At 35.9% G+C, this 14,363-nt stretch overlaps 1 non-coding gene across 1 annotated transcript; it reads right to left on the bottom strand.

Moving 5' to 3' along the window:
* Positions 1–13,987: 13,987 nt before the first annotated feature.
* Positions 13,988–14,094, bottom strand: LOC141709128 (small nucleolar RNA R71). Its single transcript, XR_012569721.1, has one exon. It is a non-coding gene; the product is annotated as a small nucleolar RNA R71 (small nucleolar RNA).
* Positions 14,095–14,363: the final 269 nt, after the last annotated feature.

Below are 14,363 nucleotides of genomic sequence, written 5' to 3'. Positions count from 1 at the left end.
CTTAAAAGGGTTTCTGAATAAATTTACATTTCTTTGCCATTATTACAATTCATAAATATACATAATCTGGTACATCAAAAGTTGAAAGCCTAGCCTATTGGTAGCTCCTACCTCAGCTACGGCGGCATCAACGCTTCCAGAAAACTGCGAAATGTTTCCTAACCGCTTGCGAATTGGAAGTTTGGTCTTGTTCATCTTTTCTATCTGTTGTTGTGTGATGAAAGAAGAAAGCAAGGGTGAGCAGCAAGCCCACCAAAATAATATGTATAATGATTTACAGTATATGAGCCTTCTCATAGTACTCATGAAAGTCTTGGTCAAAAGAAATGAACCAAGTTTGATATCTTAATGCGATGAAGTCACAAAAATATTCAGTATATATACATATATACTTTTCAAAATCTTGGAAGTCCTCTTCCATGCATAATATACACAGAGTTCCAGTTTATAACTGTATAAAACTATCGTTGCAAGGTGATCTCATATATCTAACCTTGTCTCAACGTTTTTCTGAAAATCTTTGACATGCATAAGATAATCATTTACTAGGTATAAGTTTAAAAGATGAAGTTACAAGATACTCCAATATACTTATATCTTTTCCGAATACTACTTGAACTACCACCGTTCAAGTTATAATTAGTTTCAAAAGTTCATCACACTGATGAGACTACAAGATAAGACTTGAATAGATTCAATCTTTGAAATATTTTGAAGGAAATGAAGTTATGATATACTTCATTAAGTTCTGATATATATATATATATATATATATCCACATATACATCTTCTTCATACATTTCCTGAAAACCTTTGTGATGTAAGGTATGAACAGAGTTTGTAACATCCAATGATTTTTTGGAAAGGAAAAAGAATTGTGGCATAAACCCGATATCTTGCTGATCAGGCAAAGATACCAATAAGTAACCTTTTCTACTAGTAGATGGACGAATTCCCCACTGGTCATCACCCTGGCCGCAATAGGACCTTATGCTGGACTGCCACTCAGCCCCTTATGCATTTTATGGACTCCCACTGAGCCACTTACACTATCATGGACGCCCACTGAGCCCATGTTGCTTATGCCGACTCGATAGATGGACATACTTCCCGAACGTTGGGTAAGTAATCAATTCATTTACCAAAATTGCAACCTTGTTGCGAATATAAAATACACCACAGAGCCGGATCCCCCAGGTTTTGAGCGAGTATTTAAATCCCCTTTAAAAAGGAAGATCTTAAATATATAAAAAGGAGTTTTGGGATCCGCTCTAACTTTTAAAAATCATTTTAAAGACTCGAAAATACTTTAAAGAGTGGTTGGAGCAATGCTGATTTAATAAAATAAATCAGTCCCAATATATTTAGAAAATATCTGAATATTATTATTTAAATAATATTCCCATAAAGAATAATTGAGGTAGAAGTTGGAAAACTTATACTTGAAATGAATAGTAAATAATCAAAGATATACTTATACGAAAGTAATATCTTTATTTGAATAATCAAAAGTAAGTTTGATTATCGGACATATTCTTTAATAAAATAAAGAATATTATTAAATAATAAGCGGAGTCATAATACCTCGAATGAATATTATAAATAATATTCATTAAATAAAATAAAGGAGTCATACATCCTCAAATGTACATCCAATTAATAATCAATAAATAATATAAACTGAGTCATAAGCCCTCGAATGAATATTCGAAATAATATTCAATTAATACAATGAAAGGAGTCATAAGTCCGCGAATGAATATTTAAGTAATACTCAAATAATAAAATAAACTGAGTCATAAGCCCTCGAATGAATATTCGAAATAATATTCATTAAATAAAATAAAGTTAAAGTTATCGAATAGACCTTATTCGATTAATAGTTTTGAAAACTATAACCATATATATATAAAATATATATATTATACTCGGGAACATCGACTCCCGGTTTAGAAATATGTTCACCTTTTGATCCCCTATACTAAGGGCAAACTCAAATACCGCTTATCTCTAGCATAGGTATTATGCAACTATAAGCATTTGAACCAACAGATATATAAATCAAGAATATGAAACAGGCATGCATATATACCATATCACATGCTACAATATATCGCAAGAATTTGCTAATAACAAATATGCATTTATCGCAAGATTATGCATATACACATATACATCACAACAACAGTTATACGGGTAGAAAACTTGCCTGAGTGCTCCCGGATAGACTTAAGCTTAGAGTGGGTCCGATAACCTATGAACAACAACATAAGTCGGAATTAGACCCCGGTCGCTTAAGAAACTAGACTTTAACCATTTAGAGTCCTAATGTTTGCTTTCGCGCTTAACGATTTACTTAAGTCGCTCGAGTACCCTCGGCTCCACCATTTTTAATAAATTACCCATTACGAGTTTTAAGGCGATTCCTTTGCGAGTGTCTTACCAACTGCCTAAAACACTTAACATAATTGTTTCATACACTAATTAACCATTTTTAGGTCTTTAACCTATGTTTCAAAGTAAGGCGAGGGGTAATGTTTCGTTCGCGAAACGTCGTTACTTAAAACGGCCGTTTCTCCTAAACCGTACATCGGAATCGAACGAACCACATATCAAAACGAAGCTCATAACATGAAATATCTAAACATGGCAATGGTCAAAACCTAGCAGGGAGTTCTCGGGTCCTAATGTTATGAACAAAAGCAGTCTAAAGTAAATCGGACATTAAGACGGCTATGTTTACGCGATTTCCCAATTTTATACCATTCCAATTCAACCACCAAACAACCCCAATCCATTCATACAACCAAAGTCCATCCATATCACACTACAACAGCCCCAATCAACTCAATATTAACAATTATACTTATTCTTAAACTTGAATTTAACTATACTTAAATTCTTTAACCAAACCATAAGATTTCAACTTTCAATTCACCACCATTCCAACCCAAACTTTAAACCAACAAGCATTAAGCTACTTTATTACCATAACAACCAAAATCATTCTAATATACAAAGTAAAGCTAGGGTTTGGAGATGATATACCTTCCTTGAAGTGATGTGAGTAGCTAGGAAGCCTAAAGAAGCCTTGATCTATGCTTAAGCTACCTTGAACTTTCATAATAAATCAAGAAAACCAAAGTTATTTCTTGAAGGTTACTATTCACCATCTTCTTCCTTGATTTATTGGAAGAGATTGTGAAGGAATTAGAAGCTTAAACTAATAGGATATCCATATCTATGTACAAGGAACCTTAGCTAATTACCTTGTGATTTAACAATGCTTGGAACTTGATTTTTGGAAATTTCTTCTTTGAAAAAGAAGAAAAGCCGAGAGCAAGCTTGGAAGAAAGAGAGATTTTTGTGTTTTTGCTTTGATTTGATTCTTTGGTTGGTTGTTTTTGTTTAGATTTTGGTTAATTACCTTAATAACCTTGAACTTTGTGTGGTTATCATTCATTCATACCTTCTTCCCTCCTATGTCATGCTTACATCACCTTATTGTGTCATCATCCCTTACTTGTCCTCTCCTTATTGGTTGGATGACCTCATCATCCCTAACCTCCTTGATTAACTTCCTAATTGTTTGCCTAATGACCGCTGATCTGTTATACGGTTCGCTTAACTTTCGTTTTCGTTTATCGTTTGAGGGATCATACCCGGGATCTTATTACTTGGGTTTCCTTAACCTTTCTCAATACATTATATTCCTTTTATGATCCTCTCTTATAATCCTTTAATTTCAATCATTTTTATCATGTTACCTTATACTCAAATCTTTCTGTATCTAGTGGATTTCCGGGAAAAATCAAAGTGTTCAGAATTGGATTCTGACGATCTTTACATACACTTATATACCATATAGAGTACTAATAAAATCTCAGAATATCAATAACAGAAACCCTACATAGTGTGGCATGAAAAGTTTTCTTATTCAGCATAATCTGCAAAATCACTATTCATAAGGGTTTCAAAAATTTCCAAAAATTGGGGTTATTACAGTCTCCCCTCCTTAAAAGGATTCCGTCCCAAAATCAGATAGAAAATGAATAGGGAAACTCTCTTAGCATTGCACTTTCTAGCTCTCGAGTAAATTTTCCCACATTGTGGTCCTACCACCAAACTCTGCCTAGTTTGATAACCCTTCTCCTAAGCACTTGTTCCTTTTCACTCTATAACCCTTCCTAGTTGCTCCATATAGGTTACGTCGGGTTGCATGTCTATGCTCATATGCCTCTATTTATCTGGCATCCGAATTACACTTCCTTAACATTGATACGTGGAACACATTATGAACTTGCTACAGGTTCGGGGGTAGGGCTAGCTCGTATGCTAACTTCCCAATATGTTTTAGTATATCCAAGGGTCCGACAAATTGTGGACTTAACTTTCCTTTCTTTCCGAATCTCATCAATCCTTTCCAAGCGTTTCCAAGGGAATACCTTTAAAAACACTAGGTCCCCTACTTCCTATTCTTTGTCCTTTCGTGTCAAATCAACATACTTCTTATGCCCATCTTGGGCTACTACCATCCGTCCTCTGATTAGATCTATTATATCCTTGGTCCTTTGGACTACTGCGGGTCCGAGCATCTTGCGTTCTACAACTTCATCCTAACATAAGGGAGATCGACATTGTCTTCCCTCAAGGATCTCATAAGGCGACATCTCGATAATGACATATGATCTATTGTCGTAAGAAAAGTCAATCTGTGTTAAGTGATCATTCCAATTTCTTTCAAGTCTATTGCACAGACTCTCATTATAGCTTTTAGCATTAGAGCTTTTGCTTCTCAATACCCATTCTTTTCCAGTTCGTAATCGCTACTACCTTCCGTTCCTAATATTATATTGGTTATACTTTTGCTCGTTAGCGTTCTATAACCTTTTTATAACCACGTCAACCTTAGTATCACGAAGGTGTTTCCATTCCGAATACTACCACAACTTTACTACTCCTTTTTCAGCTGTTTCTATTTTTGAAAGCTTAATCCATTATATAGAAGTAAAAGAATTCATTGAGAGATCACTATGATCATGAACACTTGTTACATTGTATAGTTAGTACAGAAGGTGGCCAGCCTTTAGTACTTGACAAGCAATTAAACAATAGCTGGTATCCTACTCGGCTTCTATCACACAGATAGATAGTCATTCGGCAATACCTCCCCTTCTGGAAGGGTTGTTCTTCTCAGTTTATATGAAATTAAAAGAAGAGAAAAGAACGAATTGAAGAGAATTGTAAATATAAAAAAAATATACTGCCACAAAATATCTGGCTTGGAACCTACCTCTGAACCATAGAGGTTTGTCATAGGAGAACAAAACATATATGTATTTATATCAACATCAAGTATTATAGCATCGTATTTCACATGCCTAAATATTTTTGCTATTCCGTCCATCATTTTATGGACCCATGCTCTTCCTCGAGCTTATACACAATCACCTTTGAAACTCCCTCGATATCGAAAATCGAATCTGGGATCTCATTCTAGACATCATCGTTACTAGAATTCTATGCTTGCACCGCAACCTTCCTCATATAGTAATACGACTCTCTTTTCATAAGAAGGACTAAATATTCAATAGGTAGATACTCTACTTAATTAGTCTATGAATGATAACTTATACATTACCACGACCCGATTAGTGGTACTCAATCTCAACATCCATTCCAATACAACTCTCACGGTTGTAATCAGCTCATTACTCGCAGAATCATTGCTGCATTATTATGGTCCACCACTGACCTACTGTCGTCATTCACTTTCCATGAAATCTTAATATCTAACCATACGGAGTCCATACATGTCGTATCAAATTCTTCTAAGGAGTTAACATAATCACCATTCATAATTCATGAAGAACACTCCAAATTCTGACGTACTTTCATGACATGAAGCAGATAAAATTGCAGAAGAGTTTCAATCAAAGCAATGATAGCAGGTTAATACCATTCTTAATCATATGCCTTAAATAGAAGACTTAACTCAAAGGTTCGTCTAGTCCTTTTTGAAACATGGTCCTGGCTTATCTCAAGATAGTACCTTCTGAGATAGATAGCCCGCTCATGGCGATTAAACGAATTAAACCTTTACCAAATACTATTACAGTTGGGTATTGCACAGTCACCAGAAGGAATGTCAATCTTCCAAACCATAATATAACCTTCACAGCTTTAACCATCATCACTGTATTCCTTTGGCACAAGCGCCTATAATTATCCTCTTAGCTTTAAAGTGTCGGCCACCTCTTTGGCCTTTCCTGATAGTAAAATTTCCTTATAGTCAATGTCATTTTAACCACCTCCAAATAAATTTTCTACCTCATTTCAATCACTACTTATGTGAAGATGTTTTTCTTAAAATCTGATGAGTAGAAAAAAAATCACCATTTTTCCCTAAGTTATTGCCTCAGTCTTTAGAGGTTAATCACTGTCACGACTGACTCTCAATCATACTTAGAACATCTTTTATCTTAAGTCCTAATTGCCCTGAACAATTTCGACCTTTACTAGTTCGATCCATACTTTCTCGTGGTTTAACACGTGCCCCACTTGGCATCATTATAATTATGCCATATTTCCTTTATCAACATTTCTATTCTTGAGAATTTTGAATATTACCTTTCTCCTTGTAAAACCTCTAAGGTTATCCTTAAATCGTTCCTCCCGTATTCCCTAGATACAGGGCATATCAAAATACCATTTACTAATACTAGAACCATTGTCTATGTACTTCTGAAAAATTTCTTTACTGATCTTTAATGGTTGTTGTTACCTTGATCCTTTGCAATTCATACTGTCAAAACTCATGTTGTCCCTATTAAGTGTGGATGCCAACCTTTATGCATTCCCCTAGGATTCATCTCAAGTTATCGAAGTTATATCCTTAATTCCACCTCGACAATCTATACCAATTTCACAATAGCATCCTTATTCAAACTGAGGTCAACCCATATGGCCTCCAAAAGATAACAATGTTTACCCGCTTTCCTTCCCTAATTTGGTAATGACAACAGGGATGTTCTGGAAGATATTGGTCGTGTTCAACGTGAGCTTCTTCTTAATAATTCCTCATTTACTTTTGTTGTTTATCTCAACAGTCATCTCAATATTGGGATATCTTTCATACCTGGCGTCTCCCTTTCTGGGTATCAAGCCACCGGTCTTATACTTCACATTCTTGAAGGTCACTTCCTTCATCCAATTTTCCTAATTTCTTACTTCCTTGTCTCCTTAGTCTATCCGCGTCTCATTATTTACCCTTCGAATTATCTCAAGGTTTCCTCGAATCCTCCCAACTTACAGGGGATAAAATATATGTATCTCTTATGCCTTCAACCAGCAATTTTAACTCATGGTGAATCACCCTCATCCTGACGATTACATACTTTTCTATTTCTATTGCTACGAGTCTTTAGGGTTTCCTCATACCCAACTCCCTTATCACTCCTCAAACTCTATTGCCTTTATATTCCTTTCCACTTCAGTTTCTTTTTATTTTCCTTTCTCTTATCATTATTTCACGAACCAATCACAACATAAGCATTGATTTCAAACATCCCGTCATTCTGGATTCGTGTCCTCAGAACGAATCTTGATAACTTTTACAACTTAGATTCCTAATTCATCATACTCGTCTGCCTTTGTTCTTGCTCTAAAGCTTTTACGCTATCTCCATAACCTTGGGAATTACTTTCCCGAAAACAATTGATTGAACTTTAATCAGTTTATTCTAACCTCTGGCTCCGTGCCTTTCTTGGTCTTTCACCAGCGGGTGGTCTCTCTCTTAGGAGGGTAAGTGACAAAAACAGTCTTTTGTGGTTCGTCAATCATTTAGAATCTCAAATGATTCCTCTATTTCCTTTAGCCAGGCTCTTGCCTCGGCTGGGCCAGCTTGTTCCTTGGAACTCTGAGAGCTTAGCGACTTAGAGGTCCTGAAAGAATTTCCCACTACATTGTTTCCCCTCATGGTGGTGGTTGGGAATAAAGTATAAGTTCTGTTTAGACAGGTCCATGAATTTCCGTATAGGAGTACCGTCTCGGGTCTCCTTATCTCGCCCGACTTTTATTTTCTTAGTCTAAATATTTCTTTCTACTCCCCATAATTGGGGTCATTTTTTAATTTAAAATCCTCATTTTCCACTTTATTATATTCTGGGTTCTTATATCTTAATTGCGACCTCCCTGATTATCACATTCAAGGTTTGACCCTAATCTTATTCCTTGTGGGGGCATATTACTTGGAAAAATTTTGAGAATCTCTGGATATTTATCTTACTTACTTTGCTTAAGTCTTTCCCTCGTTCAGTCCTTGCACGATTGCAATTTATGAATTCTTAAGTTCGATAAACTTCATGACACTCTCTTAAGTGTTAATAGTGCAATTAACAATGTGATCTTATCACAAACAAACTGATCTGAACTGAAATTAACGGATATATACATAACCATTTGTTCGAGGGTACAACAACTGAACATATTAAAGAGAATTACATCATTTGATCTGATCACTTATAACCCAAAAGTACTACCATAGATAATCATCTAGTCATTAAAACTAATCATCCATAACTTAGGCTAATCCTCCAAAAGCAGTGTTGCATGAAATTCTTGTCAGATTGCTCAGACTCTGCACACTATTATGGATCAAGAAATGCGGGCACGCACAACATCCCTAACATGCTCCATTAAAGCGGTGATGAGGTCCAAGATAGTTGCAAGTAGAGCTGGATCAATCTGACCCTCAGGATGCCCCCAGCTGTAACACGGGTGGTAGCCTCAATCCTTTCCATGCTATACGCTAATCCTGCCGGAAGTACCCCGCCCTCAATCCTTGGTGCAGTGAGTCAATCCAATAGATCACTCGTAACATTACGGGCCTCAGACAGGCCACCCAGGGTCATCTGATAATCAGTGATAAGAGAAGCTTGAGTGGTAGCATCTAGCAGTCCATAGGGTGCAGGTGGCGCAGACCCAGGAGATCCAAACGGATAACCAAGCACGGTATCAGGCGACAATGGTGCAGGAGATAAACGTGGCATTTCCTCAGTAGGTGCTGGGCTCTGTACCGGGGATGGAACAGGAATTGGTGGGACCTCATGGATGTCTACAAGAACCTCTGGAAGAGGGTCTGATACTGGTATAATTGGTGTCATGGAAGGCCCCACTCCTTCTGCCCTCATTAACCTTTGTGCCCTTGGTAACTCTTCATCCTCTAGTGCCACCCTTGCGGCCATTCTTGCTATGGTAGTCGCCCTGACTACGGTCATCACTTCCTCAGCGGTCCTCTCTTAATCTCATCAGGATCCTCCCTGAGATCCTCCTCAGCCACAATCCTTTCCGGAATAACATCCTCAACCGCAACATTCTCAATATGAATCTCATCCAGTCCCTCATTAGGGTACTCTATCGGATTCACAAATTGATCTCCAATTTGTAATAAAACATCCTCATGCTGATGCTCCTGAACCTCAGGGTTCGGTGCCCCGCTGCCCTATACGAGAACGAACTATGTTACTATCACGATATTTATAAGGGTTCCCGTAAGGGTTTTAACTGTCAGTACTACGTTAGGTAGCCCGACTATGAACTTGGCAAGAGTTCTTATTATCTTAGTGAACTTATTATTTTAACATCATATCATCTCTGAGATTTATAACGCTTAGCTCTGATACCACTTCTGTAACACCCCCAAATCCGGGGTCGGGGATCCGGGTTGTCACGAGTTCCATTTCCCTTAATAACACCCAATCTTAATAATTAATCAACTACTCTGTACTGTGACCCCACAATAAACACACACACCACAAGTTATAGTCTTAGAGATGAATATCCAAAAATAATCACAAGTCATTTTATTCCAAAATTATATGCCATTACACCTTAAAAGGGTTTCTGAATAAATTTACATTTCTTTGCCATTATTATAATTCATAAATATACATAATCTGGTACATCAAAAGTTGAAAGCCTAGCCTATTGGTAGCTCCTACCTCAGCTACGGCGGCATCAACGCTTCCAGAAAACTGCGGAACGTTTCCTAACCGCTTGCGAATTGGAAGTTTGGTCTTGTTCATCTTTTCTATCTGTTGTTGTGTGATGAAAGAAGAAAGCAAGGGTGAGCAGCAAGCCCACCAAAATAATATGTATAATGATTTACAGTATATGAGCCTTCTCATAGTACTCATGAAAGTCTTGGTCAAAAGAAATGAACCAAGTTTGATATCTTAATGCGATGAAGTCACAAAAATATTCAGTATATATATATATACTTTTCAAAATCTTGAAAGTCCTCTTCCATGCATAATATACACAGAGTTCCAGTTTATAACTGTATAAAACTATCGTTGCAAGGTGATCTCATATATCTAACCTTGTCTCAACGTTTTTCTGAAAATCTTTGACATGCATAAGATAATCATTTATTAGGTATAAGTTTAAAAGATGAAGTTACAAGATACTCCAATATACTTATATCTTTTCCGAATACTACTTGAACTACCACCGTTCAAGTTATAATTAGTTTCAAAAGTTCATCACACTGATGAGACTACAAGATAAGACTTGAATAGATTCAATCTTTGAAATATTTTGAAGGAAATGAAGTTATGATATACTTCATTAAGTTCTGATATATATATATATATATCAACATATACATCTTCTTCATACATTTCCTGAAAACCTCTGTCATGTAAGGTATGAACAGAGTTTGTAACATCCAATGAATTTTTGGAAAGGAAAAAGAATTGTGTCATAAACCCGATATCTTGCTGATCAGGCAAAGATACCAATAAATAACCTTTTCTACTAGTAGATGGACGAATTCCCCACTGGTCATCACCCTGGCCGCAATAGGACCTTATGCTGGACTGCCACTCAGCCCCTTATGCATTTGATGGACTCCCACTGAGCCACTTACACTATCATGGACGCCCACTGAGCCCATGTTGCTTATGCTGACTCGATAGATGGACTTACTTTCCGAACGTTGGGTAAGTAATCAATTCATTTACCAAAACTGCAACCTTGTTGCGAATATAAAATACACCACAGAGCCGGATCCCCCAGGTTTTGAGCGAGTATTTAAATCCCCTTTAAAAAGGAAGATCTTAAATATATAAAAAGGAGTTTTGGGATCCGCTCTAACTTTTAAAAATCATTTTAAAGACTCGAAAACACTTTAAAGAGTGGTTGGAGCAATGCTGATTTAATAAAATAAATCAGTCCCAATATATTTAGAAAATATCTGAATATTATTATTTAAATAATATTCCCATAAAGAATAATTGAGGTAGAAGTTGGAAAACTTATACTTGAAATGAATAGTAAATAATCAAAGATATACTTATACGAAAGTAATATCTTTATTTGAATAATCAAACGTAAGTTTGATTATCGAACATTATTCTTTAATAAAATAAAGAATATTATTAAATAATAAGCGGAGTCATAATACCTCGAATGAATATTATAAATAATATTCATTAAATAAAATAAAGGAGTCATACATCCTCAAATGAACATCCAATTAATAATCATTAAATAATATAAACTGAGTCATAAGCCCTCGAATGAATATTCGAAATAATATTCAATTAATACAATAAAAGGAGTCATAAGTCCTCGAATGAATATTCAAGTAATACTCAAATAATAAAATAAACTGAGTCATAAGCCCTCGAATGAATATTCAAAATAATATTCATTAAATAAAATAAAGTTAAAGTTATCGAATAAACCTTATTCGATTAATAGTTTTGAAAACTATAACCATATATATATAAAATATATATATTATACTCGGGAACATCGACTCCCGGTTTAGAAATATGTTCACCTTTTGATCCCCTATACTAAGGGCAAACTCAAATACCGTTTATCTCTAGCATAGGTATTATGCAACTATAAGCATTTGAACCAACAGATATATAAATCAAGAATATGAAACAGGCATGCATATATACCATATCACATGCTACAATATATCGCAAGAATTTGCTAATAACAAATATGCATTTATCGCAAGATCATGCATATACACATATACATCACAACAACAGTTATACGGGTAGAAAACTTGCCTGAGTGCTCCCGGATAGACTTAAGCTTAGAGTGGGTCCGATAACCTATGAACAACAACATAAGTCGGAATTAGACCCCGGTCGCTTAAGAAACTAGACTTTAACCATTTAGAGTCCTAATGTTCGCTTTCGCGCTTAACGATTTACTTAAGTCGCTCGAGTACCCTCGGCTCCACCATTTTTAATAAATTACCCATTATGAGTTTTAAGGCGATTCCTTCGCGAGTTTCTTACCAAATGCCTAACACACTTAACATAATTGTTTCATACACTAATTAACCATTTTTAGGTCTTTAAACTATGTTTCAAAGTAAGGCGAGGGGTAATGTTTCGTTCGCGAAACGTCGTTACTTAAAACGGCCGTTTCTCCTAAACCGTACATCGGAATCGAACGAACCACATATCAAAACGAAGCTCATAACATGAAATATCTAAAAATGGCAATGATCAAAACCTAGCAGGGAGTTCTCGGGTCCTAATGTTATGAACAAAAGCAGTCTAAAGTAAATCGGACATTACGACGACTATGTTTACGCGATTTCCCAATTTTATACCATTCCAATTCAACCACCAAACAACCCCAATCCATTCATACAACCAAAGTCCATCCATATCACACTACAACAGCCCCAATCAACTCAATATTAACAATTATACTTATTCTTAAACTTGAATTTAACTATACTTAAATCCTTTAACCAAACCATAAGATTTCAACATTCAATTCACCACCATTCCAACCCAAACTTTAAACCAACAAGCATTAAGCTACTTTATTACCATAACAACCAAAATCATTCTAATATACAAAGTAAAGCTTGGGTTTGGAGATGATATACCTTCCTTGAAGTGATGTGAGTAGCTAGGAAGCCTAAAGAAGCCTTGATCTATGCTTAAGCTACCTTGAACTTTCATAATAAATCAAGAAAACCAAAGTTATTTCTTGAAGGTTACTATTCACCATCTTCTTCCTTGATTTATTGGAAGAGATTGTGAAGGAATTAGAAGCTTAAACTAATAGGATATCCATATCTATGTACAAGGAACCTTAGATAATTACCTTGTGATTTAACAATGCTTGGAACTTGATTTTTGGAAATTTCTTCTTTGAAAAATAAGAAAAGCCGAGAGCAAGCTTGGAAGAAAGAGAGATTTTTGTGTTTTTGCTTTGATTTGATTCTTTGGTTGGTTGTTTTTGTTTAGATTTTGGTTAATTACCTTAATAACCTTGAACTTTATGTGGTTATCATTCATCCACACCTTCTTCCCTCCTATGTCATGCTTACATCACCTTATTATGTCATCATCCCTTACTTGTCCTCTCCTTATTGGTTGGATGACCTCATCATCCCTAACCTCCTTGATTAACTTCCTAATTGTTTGCCTAATGACCGCTGATCTGTTATACGGTTCGCTTAACTTTCGTTTTCGTTTATCGTTTGAGGGATCATACCCGGGATCTTATTACTTGGGTTTCCTTAACCTTTCTCAATAAATTATATTCCTTTTATGATCCTCTCTTATAATCCTTTAATTTAAATCTTTTTTATCCTGTTACCTTATACTCAATTCTTTCCGTATCTAGTGGATTTCCGGGAAAAATCAAAGTGTTCAGAATTGGATTCTGACGATCTTTACATACACTTATATACCATATAGAGTACTAATAAAATCTCAGAATATCAATAATAGAACCCCTACATAGTGTGGCATGAAAAGTTTTCTTATTCAGCATAATCTGCAAAATCACTATTCATAAGGGTTTCAAAAATTTCCAAAAATTGGGGTTATTACACTAAGTGCTGGTTACATTCTCTACCGGCAGGGTCTATCACAACTTGGAAGATCTTGCTCAAAAGTTTCTCACTAAATTTTTTCCCATGGCGAAGACTGCAGCAATCAGGAATGCTCTTACCCAGTTCGCGCAACAAATTGGAGAATCTCTGTATGAGGCTTGGGATCGATATAAGGAGGTGCTAAGAAAGTGCCCACGCCATGGCATGCCTGATTGGATGATTATCAACTGTTTCTACAATGGATTGGGTCCTACTTCTAGGCCCATGCTTGATACAGCATCAGGAGGAGCCTTGTGGGCTACAAGCTATGATGAAGCCTATGAACTTATTGAACTGATGGCTACTAATGAGTACCAGAATCCTTCTCAGAGACTAACTCAGGGAAAAGTAGTAGGAATTCTGGAGTTGGACGAAACAACTGTTATAGCTGCCCAACTTAAGGCTTTGACAATGAAGGTGGACATTTTGGCTAATT

Source organism: Apium graveolens, chromosome 2 (assembly GCF_009905375.1).
Source record: "Apium graveolens cultivar Ventura chromosome 2, ASM990537v1, whole genome shotgun sequence".
NCBI classification, from domain to species: Eukaryota; Viridiplantae; Streptophyta; class Magnoliopsida; order Apiales; family Apiaceae; genus Apium; species Apium graveolens.
This window is presented reverse-complemented; position numbering and strand designations above follow the sequence as displayed.